The sequence below is a fragment of the Aulonocara sp. 'chitande type north' Nkhata Bay genome, linkage group LG15, assembly GCF_057382095.1.
Source record: "Aulonocara sp. 'chitande type north' Nkhata Bay isolate Kocher_YH1m ecotype deep benthic linkage group LG15, A_spYH_male_GT1.1, whole genome shotgun sequence".
Lineage (NCBI taxonomy): Eukaryota > Metazoa > Chordata > Actinopteri > Cichliformes > Cichlidae > Aulonocara > Aulonocara sp. 'chitande type north' Nkhata Bay.
The window spans coordinates 27,699,757-27,720,611 of record NC_141358.1 but is presented as its reverse complement, the minus strand read 5'-3'; the positions used below and the strand labels follow the sequence as shown (position 1 = coordinate 27,720,611).

The 20,855-nt window shown below is 45.8% G+C and overlaps 2 pseudogenes across 1 annotated transcript; both read right to left on the bottom strand.

Annotated features, from left to right (window-relative positions):
- Nucleotides 1-370: 370 nt before the first annotated feature.
- Nucleotides 371-13,535, bottom strand: LOC147313289 (inverted formin-2-like; annotated as a pseudogene). The gene is made up of 20 exons (XR_015124932.1): nucleotides 13,337-13,535; nucleotides 11,732-11,893; nucleotides 11,382-11,643; nucleotides 11,054-11,169; nucleotides 9,831-9,990; nucleotides 9,435-9,468; nucleotides 9,206-9,347; nucleotides 5,374-5,506; nucleotides 4,403-5,133; nucleotides 4,253-4,314; nucleotides 4,057-4,159; nucleotides 3,852-3,937; nucleotides 3,540-3,629; nucleotides 3,373-3,454; nucleotides 1,926-2,033; nucleotides 1,773-1,843; nucleotides 1,539-1,656; nucleotides 1,240-1,404; nucleotides 921-1,002; nucleotides 371-546 (listed from the first exon to the last, which is right to left on the bottom strand). The product of XR_015124932.1 is annotated as an inverted formin-2-like (transcript).
- A 2,263-nt stretch (nucleotides 13,536-15,798) lies between these two features.
- On the bottom strand, nucleotides 15,799-18,927 carry LOC147313288 (uncharacterized; annotated as a pseudogene).
- Between the last annotated feature and the right edge of the window lie 1,928 nt (nucleotides 18,928-20,855).

Sequence of the window (20,855 nt, the reverse complement as noted above, 5' to 3'; positions counted from 1 at the left end):
AGCGCCTCACTCTACCTGCCGGGCTGGTGTCTAAGGTGTTCGATGCGTTCTGGGGAGCAGAATCTTCCGGGTTAGGATCTTTGCTCCTGTTGACCTGGGTCACATCCTGCTGACTAGCTGCGTGCTGGACTTCCTGCTGCGCCGGTCCGGTGTCCACTTCAGACTCCGGACCCTGGACCTCAGCTGCAGGGGGTTCACCGAGGGCCTGGAGCTCTGAGGCAGCTCTGTCTGGCTCTGGTTCTGGTCTGGTTCCAGCAGGTGGATGTGTGGGAGTCCGGACCTCCTCCCGAGGCTTCTCGGGCAAATCTGGCTTGTCTTGGGCCGCTGACATCTGCGTGACCCCGGGGTGACCTGAAAAGGAGTACTTGGGTCAAACGAGCAGTGGTGACAAGAAAGTCTGCAGAAGTCCTGCCGGGCTCTCACCTTCGACCCCACCGTCCGGCTCTGCCCGTGGCCTTGTCTTCCTCAGCCTGCAGCCCTTCCTGATCTCGGCCAGCAGGTTGTCGACGATGCATCCTTCGTCCCAATTGGCCATGTCCGTCCTAACTGCAGCACAGAAACACGTTCCCCTGTGAGCTTAGCGCACATGTCACAAACAACAGGTGAAAGCTGTCACTGCGTCACCTGACAGCCTCATAGGTACAGCAGCATTTAATCTTTACAAACTTCCTTCTCGTCCTGATGCTGTCACATCATTTCCTTTAAATATTCAGCTGCTGATAAACTGTTGCAGAGAAATGTTGCTGATGTCAGCTATTGATTCTCGACCTGTCAGTCACCGGCCCTTCACATGTCTCACCTGTTCTCCACTTGCCCTCCACTTGTACTTGACCTGTCCTTCACCTGCCACACCTGGAGAGACAGGTGAGGGACACCTTAAGGAGGGAGGATTTAAGGTGAAATGATGGTGTCTGACTTACTGATCTTTCTGGTGGGGGCTTCTTCTCTCAGTTTCCTCCCTTCGTCCAACCTCTTCTCCTGCTCCCTGTGACCTTCGTTCTCCTGATGGAAGAATAAAAGGAACACACAGTTCAAACTTCAACAGGCTAACCGGCCCCCCAGAGAGGGCGGAGCTTAACATTTACAGGGAAACAGGACTAATGTGTGGCAGCTACCACACTTTGTCACGGTTGAAGTCAGAGCCGATTGGCTGGCTGAGACACAGTTTAAATGACACATGCAAACGTGCGGCAGGGTATGAGTCCTGCAGACTGAGCCGCACTGCGATTGGCCGCTGACCTTGAGGGTTCAAAGGAAGAGGTCTCTGAATGTCTTGATGGTGCTGAAGAGCTCTTCGAGAGAGAAGCTGCTGCTGTCCTCACAGAGGTAGGCGGACAGGTGCTTCCTCTGCTCCTCCACAGATGACAGCAGGAGTTGCAGCTGCTCAACAGCCTGCAGGCTCTCCTGGTAACACCACATAAGAACAACAGGTAAGTTCACCTGGAAGAGCAGGTCTGTCCCACTAAAACGGTGTCAGTTAGTGCACAGACTGGATTTATCTGCCCGTAAAGGTGACAGCCTCATCCCGAGTGACTCACCTGTACGGTGGACAGGTACTGCTCCTTCATGTCAGATGAGGAGGAAACGCTCCTCTCTGAGTTTTTCAGCTGTTTGTTTAGAGTGTTTGTTTCAGACTGAATAGAGTCCAAGCTGAGCCTGCAGGTGGAGTCAGAGGGCAACATTTAACACCGCTGCACGCGAAACACCTGAGCTACCACGTCACAGACTCCGCCCAGCAGTCTGTACGTGACTGAACTCTTATATGTGTTTACCCAGCAGCCTTTGCACAGATCTCCAGTTCATCGGGCAGGTTGAGCAGGTCGGGGTGATTCTCTTCAGCCTCCTAAGGGTCACAAACAGCAGCAACTGAAATATTATGAGAATACTGCAGTATTCCCCAGTATTCGTAGTATTCCCAGCATTACCCGCAGGATGTGGTGCAGCAGCGTGACTCTCGACTTGTTGGCTTTGGTTTCGGTCAGTTTGAGCAGAGTGCTGATCTTAAAGCCTTCAGCATTCCCTGTGCGAGTTCCCTGATGGACCATACATCACATGACAAAATCAGACTACCAGCCTTTAGATTTTATTTCAGCTAAATAACAGACTGATTTATGATTTGGCAACTAAATGAACTGTCTTGGTAGACAGTCTCTGTTGGTAGATTTGTGCTGAGCTAATAGTTGGTGCTGAGTCACACCTGCCTGAATGTGCAAACAAACAAAAACAAAAAAAACAAACAAAACACTCCTCGGATGAACTGTTAGTGCAATCAACCTCACAGCTGTGATATTACTGCTTAGATAACTTCATAAAAACTTCATCAGAGGCTCAAGTTAGCTGATGTGAAGTCCAGCAGTTGCTAGCAGCCCACTCCACAGCAGAGACACGGACATGACTTATTTTTCTTGCACGAAAGGACAAGCATCATGGTGCAGTGGAACCAGCATCCAGGACATAAACAGCTGCATTATACTGCTAACATCTGCACAGACAGCATGTTAATGCTAAGCTAGCCAAGAACTTAAGGCCCTTTCACATAGGATGCGGCACACTGACCGCTAGCTTGTTCTCCACCTGTCTCGCTTAGCGTAAAGGACCCAAACTCTGTGTTGTGCTGGCCGATGCGCTCTGCTTGGAAGTCTTTTTTTTGTTACCACTCTACGAGTCTGTATTAAACCTATATCTCTCTGACTTTGTGTCCTTCACAAGAGTTTGTGTTGAATTGTGTTCAAATTTTTAATTAAAAAAAAAAAAAAAAAAAAAAAAAAAAAAAATCGCTCATTCATATAGATGAAAGCTTTCAACTATCCAGACTAGTGAAGAGTGTGTCGTCCCCAGAGCTGTTAAGAGGCTCTGGAGGTCCCCATACATGCACATAAACCTGTGTGAAAAAGTTCACAGAACTCTGATACGCACTGATACGAATGTTTTCCTTCATCGTGTGATGGAATTTAGTGCAGTGGTAGTCTTCGATTCTATTGGTCGTGTGACACAGCGCACATGCCGAGTACTCCTCACTGACGTGCTGCACTGTACTTGGCGCAGCGGGAAACTATTACTGTGCGGTGCAGCAGTGGAAACAAATGTGCTTCACAGCGCTGCACGTGTAAATGTAGTCTCAGGTCTACACTGGTCACTGATGATCATGTAACGCTGCTTCAGGTTGGACGGGCATATGGCAGACTGCAAAGCAACAAGTGATGTGTAATAGATTACTTTTTCTGAGTAACGACCCCAACACTGGTCAGAGTTTGTGTTTGAGTTTGTTTGTGTGGTTTGAGTCTTCGGGAAGAGAACTGCTTTAGGACCGTCACTGAGCATGCCACACAAAGTAATCAGATTACAAGGAGTAAAAGAAAAAAAGATTCTCACATAGTTGAGAAAGTTTCCGACACTCAGGATTAGTTTACAGAAGACTGGCAGCCGAGCGCTCTCCTTCACACCTGCACACAAAACAACACACACAAACAGAAACAAGAACACCACCACAGCAGCCAAACGTGCGTGTGCAGCCAGTGTGTTTGTTGTGTAGCTGCTGTGTGTTTGTCATGTGTATACACACTCTCATAGTCTCCAACACACAGCTGCTCTCCTCACACAGCAACATACACTCAATCCTCAGAGAGTAACTGCAACACACACACACACACACACACACACACACACACACACACACACACACACACACACACACACACACACCATACACTCAATCCTCAGAGAGTAACTGCAACACACACACACACACACACACACACACACACACACACACTGCGAGTGAGTGGACCTGTGGTGAGCTGTGCTTATTTATCTGTGCTTGATGTGTGCTGCAGCTGGCGCTGTCCTCACACCTGGGCAGATCAATGAGCTGCAGGTAAAACTGATCTGCTGATGCCAACTTGTCCCGCTCTGCCAGATGAGACTTCAGGTTCCCTACCTGAGGAGGGAAAGATGAGATACAGGTCAAGTACAGGTGAAAGACAACTGAAGCACAGGTGAGGGGCAGGTGAGAGACAGGTGGAGAACAGGTGAAGCGCAGGTGACCTCTGCTCTGACCTCATGTTTCTCTGGGAGGAGTTTAATGAACTGTTTCAGGGCCTCGACATCAAACTTTGATTGGTCTCCTCTTCGGATGAGATCCACAAAGTCCTCGTGGGAACTGCAGGTGAGACAGGTCAGGTGATACAGGGGTGGTGATGTCACAGCACAGATGTTTTTAATTGGCTGCAAGACTCAGAAAAAGAACAGTCACCATTTGAAGTGCTTGAGGAAGATGTGGAGGTTAAGGCTCTTCTTGGCGTCGATGAAGGACACCTGTGGACAGAATTGAACATGTGGATGTGAAAAAGGTAAAACCTGTAACGCCACACCTGTAAGGTGAAGACAGAGAAAGCTACGGCACCTCTTTGGGCTCCGTCTTTGACTTGGTTCTGGTCTTGGTCTCAGTCGGAGGGAGACTGAAGAGCTGCTCAATGCTGCAGTAATCTGGCTCCATGGAGTCCAAAGATGTCGACGTCCACAGAGACTCGTGGCCTGTGGACAGAGTGACGTCAGCTTGGATGAATCCTGCACCTGACCTGGGCCAACACCAGGCCTCACCTGACACCAGTCTGGATGGAAGTTTCTGCCAGTTCAGCTTCTTCATCCGCAGTGTTGGGCAGGGGGTGTGGCTTGAATTAGGAGCAGAGCTGCTATATAACCTGCCCAGACTTTGAACTGTCTCAGCTCTGATGTCACCTGGAGGAGAGGGGGGGAGTGGAGGTCCAGCACCAGGTAAGGGTGGGGGTGGAGGGGGAGGAGCCATAGCACCAGGTAAGGGTGGGGGTGGAGGGGGTGGAGGGAGAGGAGCCATAGCACCAGGCAAGGGTGTGGGCGGCAGTGGAGGGGGTGGAAGGGGAAGAGTCATAGCACCGGGTAAGGGAGGAGGTAGAGGGGGGGCATAGGAAGTGGGAAGAGCCGGAGGCAGTGCTGCTGCAGTGGGGGCTGTTGGAGCATCTTTGGTGAGTGCCTCTGATTGGCTGGGAGGACTGTCTGGTAGTCTAGTCTGGACCGCCCTGTCGATGGCAAGATTGGGTGAGTAAGTCTTTCGGGGGAGGAGCTTCTCCAGCAGGTGATCTGCAGAGTCTACCTCAGCTGCGATCAAGAAAAACAGAGCCGGTGAATTCACCTTCGCCTGATCCTGTGAAATGCCCTCAGCTTTGATCATACTCTGCCTGCTGTCATTTATACAAACTGACATAAAACAGGGCCTGCATCTGAACCTTAAGGGACTCTTTACAGGGGTCATCGTTTATATAGAGAGGACACTTCTACAAAGAGGCGGAATCAGAGCTGGACCCAGTGATCTGTTGTTGGATGCGCCCCCATACTTACCATCCTGAGCCAGCAGGGTGGCTCGATCCATCAGCAGCTCCAGAGCACACCAGACCTCAGCTCTGTCTGGACCCACCAGCAACAAGGCCTGAAGGATGGACAGCAGCTGCACGGAGGATGGATGGCTGGACACCTGAACGCAGAGAGGGTCAGGACAGGTTATTTTGGCTACGTTCACATTGCAGGTGTTAATGCTCAATTCCAAATTTTTGACCAAATCCGATTTTTTTTGTCTGCTTGTTCACACTACAAATAAAATGCGACAGCAAACACGCCCTAGTGTGAACCCTCGAAGCGGCCCGCATGCGCAAAAGAAGACGTCACACACAACGCGCTCTGTTTAGACCCAGAGCAAATAATATTGTTTGACTGATGGCCCTTAATATAAAGACTTCGGACTTTACGTTTCCCAATTTTTGCTTTAAGTTATTTTGTTATTTACATAATAATGTAGATAACCTAATAATTATCCTTATTGCTGTTTTAGAGAGGAGCAGTGCTTCAAAGAATAGTTGCAGATTTCTGTCAAAATCTGCAGATTATACAGTACAAATAAAATGTTCACGTTGTCTTTCCAACAGTTTCATTAACATCTACACTGGATGGCCAGGAAGCGTTCGCGATGTCATCTCCGGCGCTAATAATTGGCGTCTGTCTTGTGTCAGTGACGTACAAGACGGATTTAATGCGACGTGACCATTCAAACAGCAGTCGCTTTCTAAAACATCGGATATGTATTGGATTCAGTACCACATACGAAAGTGACCCAGATCGGATTTGAAAATATCGGATTTATTCCGTTCACACTGTCATACCATGGTCGGGTATGGGTCGCATAGGGTCAAAAAAAAAAAAAAAAAAAAAAAAAAAAAAAAATCGGATTTGATGTGCTTTCGACTGCAGTTTGAACGTAGCGTCTGTCTCCTTACATTTCTATCATTGAAAAGAGAACTACCAGCAGTGTCACTTTCACAGATGCTGCACCAATCGCTCTGAAGGTGACAGTGTTGGCTTCTGTAGTTTAAACCAGTGTTTCCCAATCTTTTGGAGCCACGGTACATATTTCACGTTAGAAAAATAACACAACCTACCACCAAACAAAAATGTCACAAAAAGAATATTGATAATTTTTCCCCGCGCACCAGGTATAGCAGAATTGGTTCAGTTTGTTTAGATGTATCTGTCCCACTGCGCAAGTGTCCAGTGAAGGGGGGCATGGCTACGCACAGGCGGGAAGGGGAAGTAGGAGTTTTTTGGAGTGTCCGTTTTTTCTTGTGTGGAGGAACGAAAGAAGGCAACCATTCAAGTTGGAGTTAACATACCAGTTGTGTGATTATTGGACTAACAAGTTTGTCCCCAATCTACCCTTTTTTTGCTTTCTTCTGACCACTACTAATGCTAGGGCCTTCGTCTGGGTCGGAATTTTCTCAAAGACCCAGGTCAGACTCACTATTTTTCTTTTCAAATATTTATTTATTGCTATTACGTGCTGCGTCGTTTCACTCACAGCATGACTATTATATAAGTAAGTAAGTAAGTAAAATTTATTTATATAGTACATTTCACAGATAAAAATCACAAAGTGCTTTACAATAAGATCAGACATACAAGTTAAAATTAATTAAAAGCCCGTTTGTATAAAAATGTCTTCAGCTGCTTTTTAAAGGAGTCAGTAGAGCCTAGACAGCGTAAAGACAACGGCAGAGAGTTCAACAGCCTATGTGCCAGTGCCTGAAAAGCCCGATCCCCACGTGTTTTAAACCTAGTACGTGGGACCACCAGTAGCCTCTGACTTGAAGACCTAAGTGCTCGGGATGAAGCACGAGGTTTCAGCAGGTCAGAGATATACTGGGGAGCTTCACCGTGCAGAGCTCTAAAAGTTACAACTAAAATTTTAAAATGAACCCTAAAATTTACAGGCAACCAATGAAGAGAAGCCAAAACTGGAGTAATGTGTGACCTCTTGTTTGCACCAGTTAAAAGTCTTGCCGCTGCATTCTGTACAGACTGAAGGCGATCCAGAGCTGATTTGCTGAGACACGTAAAAAGACCGTTACAATAATCCAAACGAGAAGAGATAAAAGCATGAAGAATCATCTCAAGTTCTGCCTTTGACACCAGTAGCCTGAGTTTAGAAATGTTTCTTAGATGATAAAAACAGTTCCGGGTAAGTTGTTTAGAGTGTTTCTTAAGAGACATTGAACTGTCAAATATAACACCTAAGTTTCTGAGACTCGACTGAAATGAAGGGTCTAAAAAACTGATATGCTGCCTAATTTCTGAGAGCATGTGATCAGGTGCAATAATCAAAGTTTCTGGTTTATCTGCATTTAACTGAAGGAAATTGTCATTTAACCATTGTTTGATTTCTGACAGACAATTATTTAAACAAGACAATTTATACAACTCAGAAGCTTTGAAAGAACAGTACAACTGAATGTCATCAGCATAGAGATGATAAGAAATATTATTGTAACGTCTGATAATGTGGCCTAGAGGGAGTATATACAGCAAAAAGAGAATAGGACCTAAAACAGATCCTTGAGGTACCCCAGAAGACAGAACTGATGTTTCTGACAGCACATGATTTACACGGACAGTAAAGGATCTCTCAGATAGATACGACATAAACCATTTTAAAACAACACCAGTAATCCCAAACAAGTCCTTCAGCCTATTTATCATGATGCTGTGATCAACAGTATCAAAAGCAGAGCTGAGATCCAACATAACCAGAACAGTGTACTCTCCAGAGTCTGCTGCCATCAGAATGTCACTAGACACTTTAAGCAAAGCGGTTTCAGTGGAGTGCAATTTGCAGAAACCAGACTGGAAAATGTCCAGAACATTGTTCTTTTCCAAAAAGTTGTTAAGTTGTTCTGCAACTGTTTTTTCCAAGATCTTTGACACCAATGGTAATTTTAATATTGGCCTGTAACTGCTTGGAAGAGATGGATCTAAATTTGGTTTCTTTAATATTGGTTCAACAATAGCTTGTTTAAAATAGCTGGGAACTGAGCCAGTATAAAGAGAAGTATTAATTATTTCCAGAATACAGAGGCCAATAGAAATCAAACACACTAATGAAAAATGATGGAGGAAGTACATCAAGGTGGCTTGAAGTCAGTTTCATTCGACCAAGCAGAGCACTGATGTCCTGTAAGGTAACAGGAGTAAAAGAGGACCAGGTATCAGAGGTAAGCAACGTGTCAGTGTGATACTGAGAGGATGATGGAGAAATATTAGACCTGACAGCAGCGACCTATAATTTCTTCTTCATGTTCTTCTGTTTTACTGGCAGTCGGCAACCAATTTAATTAGAGCAGGTAGTTGTACTCCCCTCTAGTGGAAGATAATGTAATTGTTATGCCCATTACTCAAGCCAATCGCTTAGAGCAGCGGTCCCCAACCTTTTTTGCGCCACGGACTGGTTTATGCCCGACAATATTTTCACGGACCGGCCTTTAAGGTGTCGCGGATAAATACAACAAAATAAAACTAGTACCGGTACCGAAAAAAAAAGAGGATTTATTCATAACACATGTGAAAAGACCCAGGAAAACCGAGTTAACGATAACAAAATAACGCTGAAAACCGATAAAAACCCTGAAAACCATACATTTCACACCTGAGCCTCTACTCTCGCGGCCCGGTACCAAACGACTCACGGACCGGTACAAGGCCCGGGGGTTGGGGACCGCTGGCTTAGAGTACCAATTGGGTGGAATAAGGTAATCTTCCACGGCACACCTTTGTGCCGCGGCACAGTGGTTGGGAAACATTGGTTTAAACGTTCCAGCTTGAGTCGCATCACTCTTTAAACTGTGGTTACCATGGTGTAGAGCATTGTGAAGACCTGCTGGTGGCTGCTCATATCAATCCCTCCGTACAGCCTCTCCATCTCCTCCATGTCCTCCGACAGAGAGTCTTCAAACACGTCACACTGGATGTTCAGGTCCTTGTCCTGCGTCTCCCTGCACACACAGACAGGAAACTGATTGGAAACACGATTGATTATTGATTAATAACTGATGTAAGCAAAGTGAGAATGAAGCCAGTACCTGAGCCTGGGGAGCAGGTCCAGCAGCTGCAGACCTAAAAATCACAGACACATATATCACTTCTTATTTTGGTCAAGCAGCAGGACACACTCACACCATGACGACCTCTGAGGGTCTGACACTCGAGCCCTCAGCGAGACCTGACTCCAGGAAAGCCTCCGTACAGGGATGTGATGTCACACTGTGACAGATATCAAGCTCCTCCTACACATAACTCTGATAACAGTTTAATTCAACTTTATTTATACATCGCCAAATCACAACAACAGTCACATCAAGGTCTTTCTGTTGTGAGGTAAAGACCCTACAACATGATGAAAACAGTGATGTCAGCAATGACATCATGATGATGATGTCAGGGGTGATGTCAGAGTGGTGATAAACAGTTTGTTTTACCGATGAACTCCTGCCGCACCCGGTGCCTCCTCCTCAGCTCCTCCTCCTGCAGCACGAGGACGTTGACCACACTTAGCAGCGTCACCATGTAGGGGATGTTGTTGGTGGCGTGAAGCTCATTCATGATCACGCTGAAGCGATACTGCTGCTTCTTCAGGCTCTGAATACAGACACAGGAAGTGACAGGTCAGAGGACGGACACAGTTCGTTTACACCTTCATTAAACACAACTTCCTGCTTCAGTCTGACTGAAGTGTGATGATTAAACACTCCTAATAGCGGTGTGTGTGCGTGTGTGTACATGTTATGTTTAGACAACTTTGTGAGGACAGAAAATTGGCATGCCACTATACTTGTGGGGACCAACAGCCCTTATGGGGACAAAGTGCCCATCCCCACAAGTTTGAAGACGTGTCTGAGGCTTAAAATGTGGTTTTAGTGTCAGGGTTACAGTTAGGTTATGGTTAGGCATTCATTTTTGATGGTTAGGGTAAGCAGCTAGGGAAAGGGTTATGTCAATGAGATGTCCTCACTAAGATAATAAAACGAGTGTGTGTGTGCAGACGTGTGGTATCCCATGATTCCATGCTGTAAGTTCAGAGCCTGTGAGAACAGGCTGGGCGGGGACGATAAGATCTGCAGCGTCTGAGGCTCAGCTGTTTGTTGTGGTGTATCTGCAGTCACGCCCTGATGGTACACAGACCACGTCGTCGTTGCTCTCACCTGGCAGCGAGGAGCTGTGGTGGAGCTTTGTGAGCTATCTGCTGACTTAGGTAATCAGCCAGTGGCTTTCAGTTTGAGCTGTTCTGCTTGTTGTGTTAGCCTTGAAACTAAGTGAAACTGACTCGCACTTCCTTTTGCTAACGTCATGCCGATAAAGCTTTTCAAACCGACCCAAATGGCCTGCTCATGTCTCCCCATCCAGCTCATGCGACATCTGTTGGTTTGTCCATCAAGCAGGTAAACATGCCCCTCTAAACAAATGAAATCAGCCAAGAGAGCCTCTGAAAGTGACCTGGACCTACAGCAACATTTAACTGTTAATATGACTGAGCGCCAACTGTCCTGACTGCCATCGTGAGGCAGAGTTCAGATTACTTAAACTGATCTCATGAAATCACAAATCACCTCAGAGGAGACAGAGAAGGAAGGGAAAAAAGGAAAAAGGAAGGACAGGAAGGAAATAAAGAGAGAGGAGGAAGTGGACGAGGACATGAGCATACCTTGTAGTTGTCGAGTGCATCGAAGGCGAGGTGGTGTCCCCGAGGGTCGAAGACGGCAAGAGCAGCCACCAGCTGGAACAGCTGCATCTTCACCATGACATTGGACGTGTCAAGAGCTGAGGGCATATAGGAGGAGGTGGAGTTACCGCTTTCATAAGTAATGACTCGGAGTCGTCATCTTCACCTCACAGGTACACCGGCTACCTGCTTAGCTTAGGCTGGAACAGCCACCTGAGTCTACCTGTTGCTCAGGGTAGCGTGTAAATATGATTTTAAGGTGGTTTTAAGGCAGATCTGCTTCATTCTAACTTTCTGGTCCTCCACCCACCTTGAGCCAGCATCCTGACGTAGCCCTCATTGTCCAGGATGAAATGCAGCCCTGCGGACGAGTTCATGATGGCCTGGACACAGCTGACGCAGGTGAGCTGCAGCAGAGCATTGGCGATGCGGGCGCAGCCGCGGCCCGACAGACGCTCCAGCGCCTCCAGCAGGAGGTCCAAACCCTGTAGTTCAAGAAACTGCACCATCCATGACTGATTACTCACCTCCAGCCGCCGCTGCAGACCCGAGTAGTTCACCACTGTGGGAACCTGGAGGGGCAGAGTGACCATCGGTCAGAGCTGTGAGACGCCTTCTCCTTCCCCTGGCAGGACTCCTGAGGTTCTGCTTCTTTCCTACCTGCAGCAGTCGGATGCAGAGCTCGGGGTCAGCGTTCTCCAGATTGGCCTCCACCTTGCCGTCAGTGACTGTGGCGAGGCCTCTGGTCAACTGGTCCTTTACCGCCCCCCATTTGGTACTGGTTGCCATGATGACAGGCCAAAGGTTTTACCGATGTTTGAGCTGATGAGGGTTAAAACAGATACAGGTAATCAATCACAAACAATCAATGACATCATCATCTTAACGTCCATGACAAGCAGACCTGACACAAGCGATGACATCACGCCCGTGTCAGCCTGCCTTGGGCTCACAGTTTCACATTCATTAACATGTCTCTGAGTCACAAACTGAGCTCCTCCAGTGGACGCCTTTATCTGCTCAGGAGATCAGGGTCCTATACTGTGATTGGACTCCATTTGGCTTTAGTTGTGTCATAAATTATTATTTGAATTATATTCTTGACCGAAAACTCGAGTCCACTTCTGATGTGGACCAGTTTTAACTTGGTTTTATTCAGCTCCAAATCAAAGCTCCAAATCACAACAACAGTCACCTTGAGATGCTGTACTGTCTTTGTACTCTCAACAACCATATGAGTAAGAAGTTTTATGACAGTGGCAAGGAAAACCTCAATTTTAACAGGAAGAAACCTCCAGCAGAGCCAGGCTCAGACCGGTTTGGGGTGAGGGAAGGAAGACAGAACAAAGGCACTCTGTGGAATGCATGAATAACAAGAAACAGAGAAAAAGAAGAAGAATGCAGTGAATCAGGCTGAAGGATCAGCTGATTAACAGACTGATAATAAAGCACATGATTGGCTCCAGTAACAGAAAAATAAACACGAAGCGCTCACAGCTATCGTGGCTGTGATTTGGAAAGTGAATGAATCAGACTGAAGGCTACGTGAATCCTGCACTCAGTGTGTTGCAGAGTCTTCATCAGTGAAGAAGAGTGACTGCACATCACAGCGTGGTGGGTGAAATATGTCAGCTATGTGGTATTTCTGGTATTCAGTGCGTTTGCATGTCCTGACAGCTGAGCACACTCGCCACATTAACGCGCCGCTGTGAGAAAACCTGAACTTTAAACTTGAAAGGTGGAGTAGGTCAGTCACATGGTCAAAGGGTGTTTCCAGAGGCCTGGATTCAAATCTCCCCCGGGGCATTAGAGTTGTTCCAGTATCGGGAAAAACTGAGGGATGATCCTTTAAACCTGAAGCTCAGGTGTTTGTCATCATTTAACAACTTAAACAGACCTTTCACTGTACACATGCGCATATCTGTCAGTGGTACACCCTCACAGAAGAACAAATGCATTGATCTCAGTGCTGATGGATCAATACAGTGATTGGATAGGAGCAGACCCGCATGCTCCGATTCAAAGGTTCAAAAGTTTAAACATAGTTGTGGCTAAAAACCGCTGACAGGTCGAGCTGTGCCTGCCAAACCGGACGCCCTTCAAAATTAATCGAATTTAGTGTCTGAGCTTCAGTTCACTCGGTGCTGTGGTGGGTTCGGCTCGGCAACACCGGCCGGAGGACGGAGCAGCTTCAGCCGCTCCGCTGCTCCCACAGGTACAGGTGTATTTCACCGGGAACAGAAGAAGCTCATCACACAAACTTACCTGGAATCTGTCAGCAGGTCACTGAAAAGTTTTGGCTCACGAGCTGCTTCGTGTTTCCGTTAAAGAGACAGAGAGGCGGTAAGCTCGTGTCCTTATTGCAAACCCCGAGGGGGCAGCAGGCTCCCGCGGTCCCCGCTGAAGCTTCCAGAAACTCGGACAAAGTCTGAAGGACGGCTCGGTGTCTGCGAGAGTCTCCGCGCGAGCCTGTGGGCGGGGTCAGAGGGTCACAGTGCCAGCCGCCGATAGCGGGCGCATGCGCATAACTTCATTTCTGTTGCAGACAGTGGCGGTCCTAGCCTGTTTGGCACCCTGGGCGAACCCCCCCCCCCCCCCCCCCCCCCCCCCACACACACACACACACACAAAACATATTAAGGATTGTACATTAACACAAAACTCTTGTCGGAACCGTACTGAATTTCACCTGAGAAACACACACACACACACGAAGAGAGAGAGAGTATGCATACAGGGAGTGCAGAATTATTAGGCAAGTTGTATTTTTGAGGAATAATTTTATTATTGAACAACAACCATGTTCTCAATGAACCCAAAAAACTCATTAATATCAAAGCTGAATGTTTTTGGAAGTAGTTTTTAGTTTTAGCTATTTTAGGGGGATATCTGTGTGTGCAGGTGACTATTACTGTGCATAATTATTAGGCAACTTAACAAAAAACAAATATATACCCATTTCAATTATTTATTTTTACCAGTGACACCAATATAACATCTCCACATTCACAAATATACATTTCTGACATTCAAAAACAAAACAAAAACAAATCAGCGACCAATATAGCCACCTTTCTTTGCAAGGACACTAAAAGGCCTGCCATCCATGGATTCTGTCAGTGTTTTGATCTGTTCACCATCAACATTGCATGCAGCAGCAACCACAGCCTCCCAGACACTGTTCAGAGAGGTGTACTGTTTTCCCTCCTTGTAAATCTCACATTTGATGATGGACCACAGGTTCTCAATGGGGTTCAGATCAGGTGAACAAGGTGGCCATGTCATTAGTTTTTCTTCTTTTATACCCTTTCTTGCCAGCCACGCTGTGGAGTACTTGGACGCGTATGATGGAGCATTGTCCTGCATGAAAATCATGTTTTTCTTGAAGGATGCAGACTTCTTCCTGTACCACTGCTTGAAGAAGGTGTCTTCCAGAAACTGGCAGTAGGACTGGGAGTTGAGCTTGACTCCATCCTCAACCCGAAAAGGCCCCATAAGCTCATCTTTGATGATACCAGCCCAAACCATTCCCATTGATTTTAGGGTTCGTTTTAAGGTCCTTTTATTGGTTTTTAAATCTTTAAATGGTCTGGCCCCTGTGTACTTATCTGACTTGCTGAAGCCACATGTTCCTCCTCGCTCGCTCCGTTCAGCTGAGCAGCTGCTGCTGTCGGTCCCTAAGTCGCGGCTGAAATGCAGAGGAGACCGTGCCTTTTCAATTGCGGCTCCGATGCTCTGGAATAACCTTCCCCTCCAAATTAGACAAGCGTCATCAGTGCAGGTCTTTAAGTCCAGATTGAAAACCTATTTTTATTCCCTGGCTTTTAACTCTGTAGGAAACTGACACCTTCTTATTTATTTTATTGTTTGTAATGATTTTATGGTATTTTTAATTTGGTTGTTGTTTTGATCTGTGTTGTTCAGCACTTTGGTCTGCCTGGTGTGTTCTTAAAGTGCTATACAAATAAACGATGATGATGATGAAACCAGTACTCCACCTCCACCTTGCTGGCGTCTGAGTCGGACTGGAGCTCTCTGCCCTTTACCAATCCAGCCACGGGCCCATCCATCTGGCCCATCAAGACTCACTCTCATTTCATCAGTCCATAAAACCTTAGAAAAATCAGTCTTGAGATATTTCTTGGCCCAGTCTTGACGTTTCAGCTTGTGTGTCTTGTTCAGTGGTGGTCGTCTTTCAGCCTTTCTTACCTTGGCCATGTCTCTGAGTATTGCACACCTTGTGCTTTTGGGCACTCCAGTGATGTTGCAGCTCTGAAATATGGCCAAACTGGTGGCAAGTGGCATCTTGGCAGCTGCACGCTTGACTTTTCTCAGTTCATGGGCAGTTATTTTGTGCCTTGGTTTTTCCACACGCTTCTTGCGACCCTGTTGACTATTTTGAATGAAACGCTTGATTGTTCGATGATCACGCTTCAGAAGCTTTGCAATTTTGAGACTGCTGCATCCCTCTGCAAGATATCTCACTATTTTTGACTTTTCTGAGCCTGTCAAGCCACACACCTGCTGCTGGTCAGGCCTCGTCGGGGGAGCTACTTAGGAGAGTCTTGGAGCTCCCACCGACGCGGGATCATTGCGTGAGACTCCGCGTTAGTCATCCTGTTGAGCTGCACCACCCTGAAAGTAAAATACAGCACTGGTTGTTGTTTTTGGCAGTCTGATGGGGTGTTTAAACATGCATGTGTGTTAACAGTGTCAGCAGATACTAGTCATTTATTATATGAGGGGTTATGTGGACCTGGTCGTCTATACTCCTCACATAGGTCTTTAGGTCACTCTTTAGCATAATGGCCTATTTTTCCACACCTGTAACACTCATCCCTGTTCCTTTGTCCTCTCCGGGGTGGCCAATTACTTCTGCCCCCCCTGACTCCTCCTCTAACTCCTCCTCGGCCTCTGCCACGTCTAGTCTGTCCCTGAAAAAATACCTGAGACTCTTCATCAACATAAAATGTGGCAACATTTGGTGTATTTTGCAATTTTTTCTTTTTGCCCTTAATCACATCCTGTGCATGCCTTGCCCAGTTCATACATTGAGTAACTCCATCTGTGGTGTGATTTACATTTTGTTTTCTAATAAAATCTGCAATGGGTGGGTGGAACCCACTCATTAAGGCATGTTTCAGCTGCTGTTGATAGGGGCCTGCTGCGTCAGGATTCTCTTCAAGTCCACTAGGCCTCTCAAACACTTCCTCTAATCTACCCCTATACTCATGAACATCCTCTCCTTCCTTCTGTGTGCATTGTGAGATTTTGGTGTAGTCTGCAGTTGTTCTAAAAGGATCTCTGAGACGATCGTACACTCCATTAATTTGGACAACGAGACCTGCATCTCCATAGGGCAAGGTGTTATCACCTGGCCCTTTACCTGTGTACTGTCCTCTGACACGAGTCCAATTATAAGTTAGACATCTCCTAAAAGTAATCTCAGTTTCCTGTCCATTTAGACGGTATGAAGAACAAAGCTGTCTGTGTCGAGCTATGAACTCATCAACATTGGTCAATGGGTCTCCAAGACTTTTACAAGCTTCAGCACATTCAGACTCGGTCCATGGCTGGTAAACATGAATAGTGCGGCTGTTATCCCCATCCACTCCAAAATGTGGGTTAGCAACCTCTACCATAGGGTAAGTGCTCACCTCACGGAATGGATCAGGAGAAAAACTTTCTTCATCTTCATACTCTGAGGCTGAAACACCATATATTTTTTTGTCTTGTGTCAGGGATGGATATGTGGTTGCAACATTTGTGTTCACTAATCTTACTTTCTGTTTCCTGCTGATAGGTTTGTAGCTTGTACCTATCCGCTGGAACGTTGAAGACAATATAATTACACTGCAAAGCAAGACACAAGTAGGCAAAGTTCTTCAAAGTTCTTCATGTTACTCGTGCACCATCTCACCCTCACCATCTCACCCTCAACGTCGCAAAGACAAAGGAGTTGATAGTGGACTTCCGGAGGTGCAGAGAAGTACACACCCCCATCACCATCAGCGGCGCTGCTGTGGAGAGAGTGAGCAGCTTCCGGTTCCTTGGTGTACACCTGGCTGAGGATCTTACGTGGTCAGTACACACAAACAAAACAGTGAAGAAGGCGCAGCAGCGCCTCTTCTTTCTCAGGAGACTGAAAAGATTCGGCATGAGCCCCCGCATCCTCAGGACCTTCTATCACTGTGCCATTGAGAGCATCCTCACTGGATGCATCACCACCTGGTATGGCAACAGCACCGCCTACAACTGCAAAGCTCTCCAGCGAGTAGTGCGGTGCTCTGAACGGATAATTGGAGGTGAGCTTCCCTCCCTCCAAGACATCTACAGGAAGCGGTGCCTGAGGAAAGCGGGGAGGATCATCAAGGACTCCAGTCACCCCAGCCATAAACTGTTCAGACTACTTCCATCAGGAAGGAGGTTCTGCAGCATCTGGTCCCGTACCAGCAGACTGAGAGACAGCTTCTTCCACCAGGCCATCAGACTGCTGAACACTTCATAGACACCTCAGCTTCACTACTGGAACTTTAACATTATGCACTCCATACTGTACAGTAATGCAACTGTTTTGCATATGTCTCAACTCTGTATATTTTATTTTATATATTTTATTTATTGTTTACTCTATTTAATTTGTAAAATATGTGTACACACACACACACACACACACACACAGACACACACACACACACACACACACACACACACACGTAGAAAAATATTTAGTATACACATCCAGAAATGCATATACTATTATATATTGTACATATATTATTAGTTTCAGATGTAGCCATTCTTGTATTTTGCTTGTTTACATTATTGTATTTGCACAACTCTGTTGCTTGTGAAGCTCGCACACAAGAATTTCACTCACATGTGCTGTACCAATGTACCTGCACATGTGATGTGACAATAAAAGTGATTTGATTTGATTTTGATTTGCTTTGCACGGGAGAAAACCGGACAGACGCCGTTCCCTCGTCTGACCCCAGTTGCTCTCGTCCGTTCTCCCGTACCACTGTTCTTTTATTGAGGTTACATGAATATGCATAGGTTCATTAACATATGACGTCTACATACACACAAAGAGTACCTTGCCTGTGTATGTGTGTGTGTGTGTGTGTGTGTGTGTATGTGTGTATGTGTGTGTGTGTGTGAGGTCAAGATGTGACCCTGTGAAGACTCTGGTGCTAGCTGGTGCCAGGACGTCTGGGTCCATCTAACAAAAGGCTCTTATACTTAAACAGATATACGTGTGTTTGCTAAACCATATATCAGCAAGAGAAGATACGACCTCTCCTAGGAGGTGTGATCTATGCCAGAACACTCTGTAGAGGGAGTGAACGCACTCCCCCTTCATGCTACACAGAGCTGTTACAGACCTCCTAGGATGAGACATTCTTTCAATCTACAAATGATTATACACTTCTAAGCATATGTGGGTAAATATTTCTAAGCATAAATGACAATCAACAATACAAATCTAACATTTCCCCCCTTTTTGACCTTTATGCTTGAAAAGTTCCCAGTTACGAATACCTCATGTCTGTCAGTTTCAATGCAAACATTTTTATACTCAGCATATGTCAAATCACCCTAAATTACTGAAAAAATACACAGTTTAACAAATGTATTAGCAGTTATCCCATTCCTCATTGATCTCATCCAATGGCAAACTGCATCCTACGAGCAAACAAAGAAATTGTTAATTTAATAGTGAAAATAAGAAGTAACATTTTCAAAAACATCTCAGCTTGGTGATGCTTCCTCCGGGTGTGCAAATCACATGTCTCTGCAGAGTGGTTTGAGTTCTGCAGGGCGTCATGAATGTCTCTTCCAGTTGTTTCCATCATTGTCCATAGGACCAGAGTCCAAATGTATGTAGAATAAACATCCAAACATACCAGTTGGTTTTGTTGTTTGTCAACATGGGTCTCAGCTATTTCCAAAGCTGCAGACCTCATAGGAAACTGCTGTCATCACCACCATAGCTTCTGGTTCCTGTGCTTTTCACAGAATCATGATGTCTTCCTTAGACTCCCTCTGCGTTGTCGATGGAGCTTGGCACGCTCCCCTCATCCTTCAGGTGCCCGTCTGTTGTCCACAATCTCCTCTGTTGGCCTCTGGAAACCTCCCGTGGCACAGCTCTCATTCCAACGCAGTTTCATGGTCCTTGCTGTGGCTCCAAAGTCTGATCTCATGATGGACCCCAACCAGCTCGACCTCTGACCTCAACCACTGCCTGGGCTGTCAGCTATGCCTGGAATGGTTCTTGCTTCTCACTGGGCCTCTTAAGATTTCTCAGGAGATTACTGCTGCACCTGTATTTCCTTGCTAGGAGGGAAAACTTCTATTTGGAGAGCATGTCAACAATCATCAAACAACATTCTTTAGTTCAGTGAACTTCACTTATAGGCCATCAAAGCCTCATCTGAACATGGATGCACCACTTGCATAGGTTTAATACTTGTAAATAAACAGCTAATCACACAAATCACTGCAACAATAATAGTAAACATTGTTTAATGTTAATTCTGGACCCCACCTCTTGACGCATGGACACTCTCATGCGTCAACTCACCAAACCTGGATCCCTGTCTTAAAAACTGGCTCCACCAGGAGCCTGCATACACACCATCATGGCCTGGAAAACAAGATCTGGAAATAAAATCAAACTTCACACTTATAAACAATTGTATCATAAGAGTAACAAGCATTCAGCATCAGCAAGACAAGTGTCATGTGCAGGTTTTCTCAAATCATTAAATCACTATTATTACCATAATTTGCCTCAGACATGGATCATCCCATGTACTCAGTTAACATTAATGTAATCAGTGACTTCTCTTAAGCAAGGTCACTCCACTTATATATTACTATGAGCTCAATAGCCCATCTTCAACTATTCCAAAAAAACAATCCCTTATATATTTTTCTCATGTCACTTGTCCGCTTCAGCTGAATCTTCTACATGCAGTCTCAGAAAAACAAACATTAGTAATACACATTGATCATCCTGGTGGGCAGGCGTCGGCCATCCACATTCCAGAGGTGCCATAAAAACACCATAAAGTCAACTCCATAACTGTGGAAAGAAGTGACACTAGTTTTCAACACAGGAAATTTCTCACATGTTATTCACATCATCAAAGTAACCTTCACATTTTCCCAAAAACACAGTGTAACAGCATCACCACTCATGACCTGTAAACACAGTTTTCTTCACACATAAACCCAGAAATCCTGTAGTAGGAAAAACATCAACCAGTTGTCCTGGTATAAATCATGTGATCAAACCACATGAAGAACTGTAATGCTATAGAAAAGAAAATGCAAATGTTAGCGCTGCGCAGATGTATACAATTTCTCACAGTAATGTCTGTGAGCAACACAAGTTAGTGAATGACACACACATAGTAAATTCACAGACAGAGAAAATGGCATTTAACAGATTAAATCATCATGCAACCTCGAATGTTGCTGTCATCTTTCTGCTCCTGTAACAAAAAACACATAAATTCATCCACCCTTTTGTCCTGTCTAGGTGGAGGTTAACCTTGAGTCGTGGTCAAGTCCTGTCAGCTTTTACCAGTCAGTCAGTTTGTTTTTTATTTCCTTTCATTCATGCATTCATTCATTCTTTCTTTGCTGATAGTGGAACCTGTCGTCGCATTTAGTTTCCACTTCCAGCAAAATGACGTCATTTCAAAAAGAAAAAGAACTTTAGATCGGATTACATTGCTGCTGAATCCCTTAATATTGTCCCAAATAAGTAGCT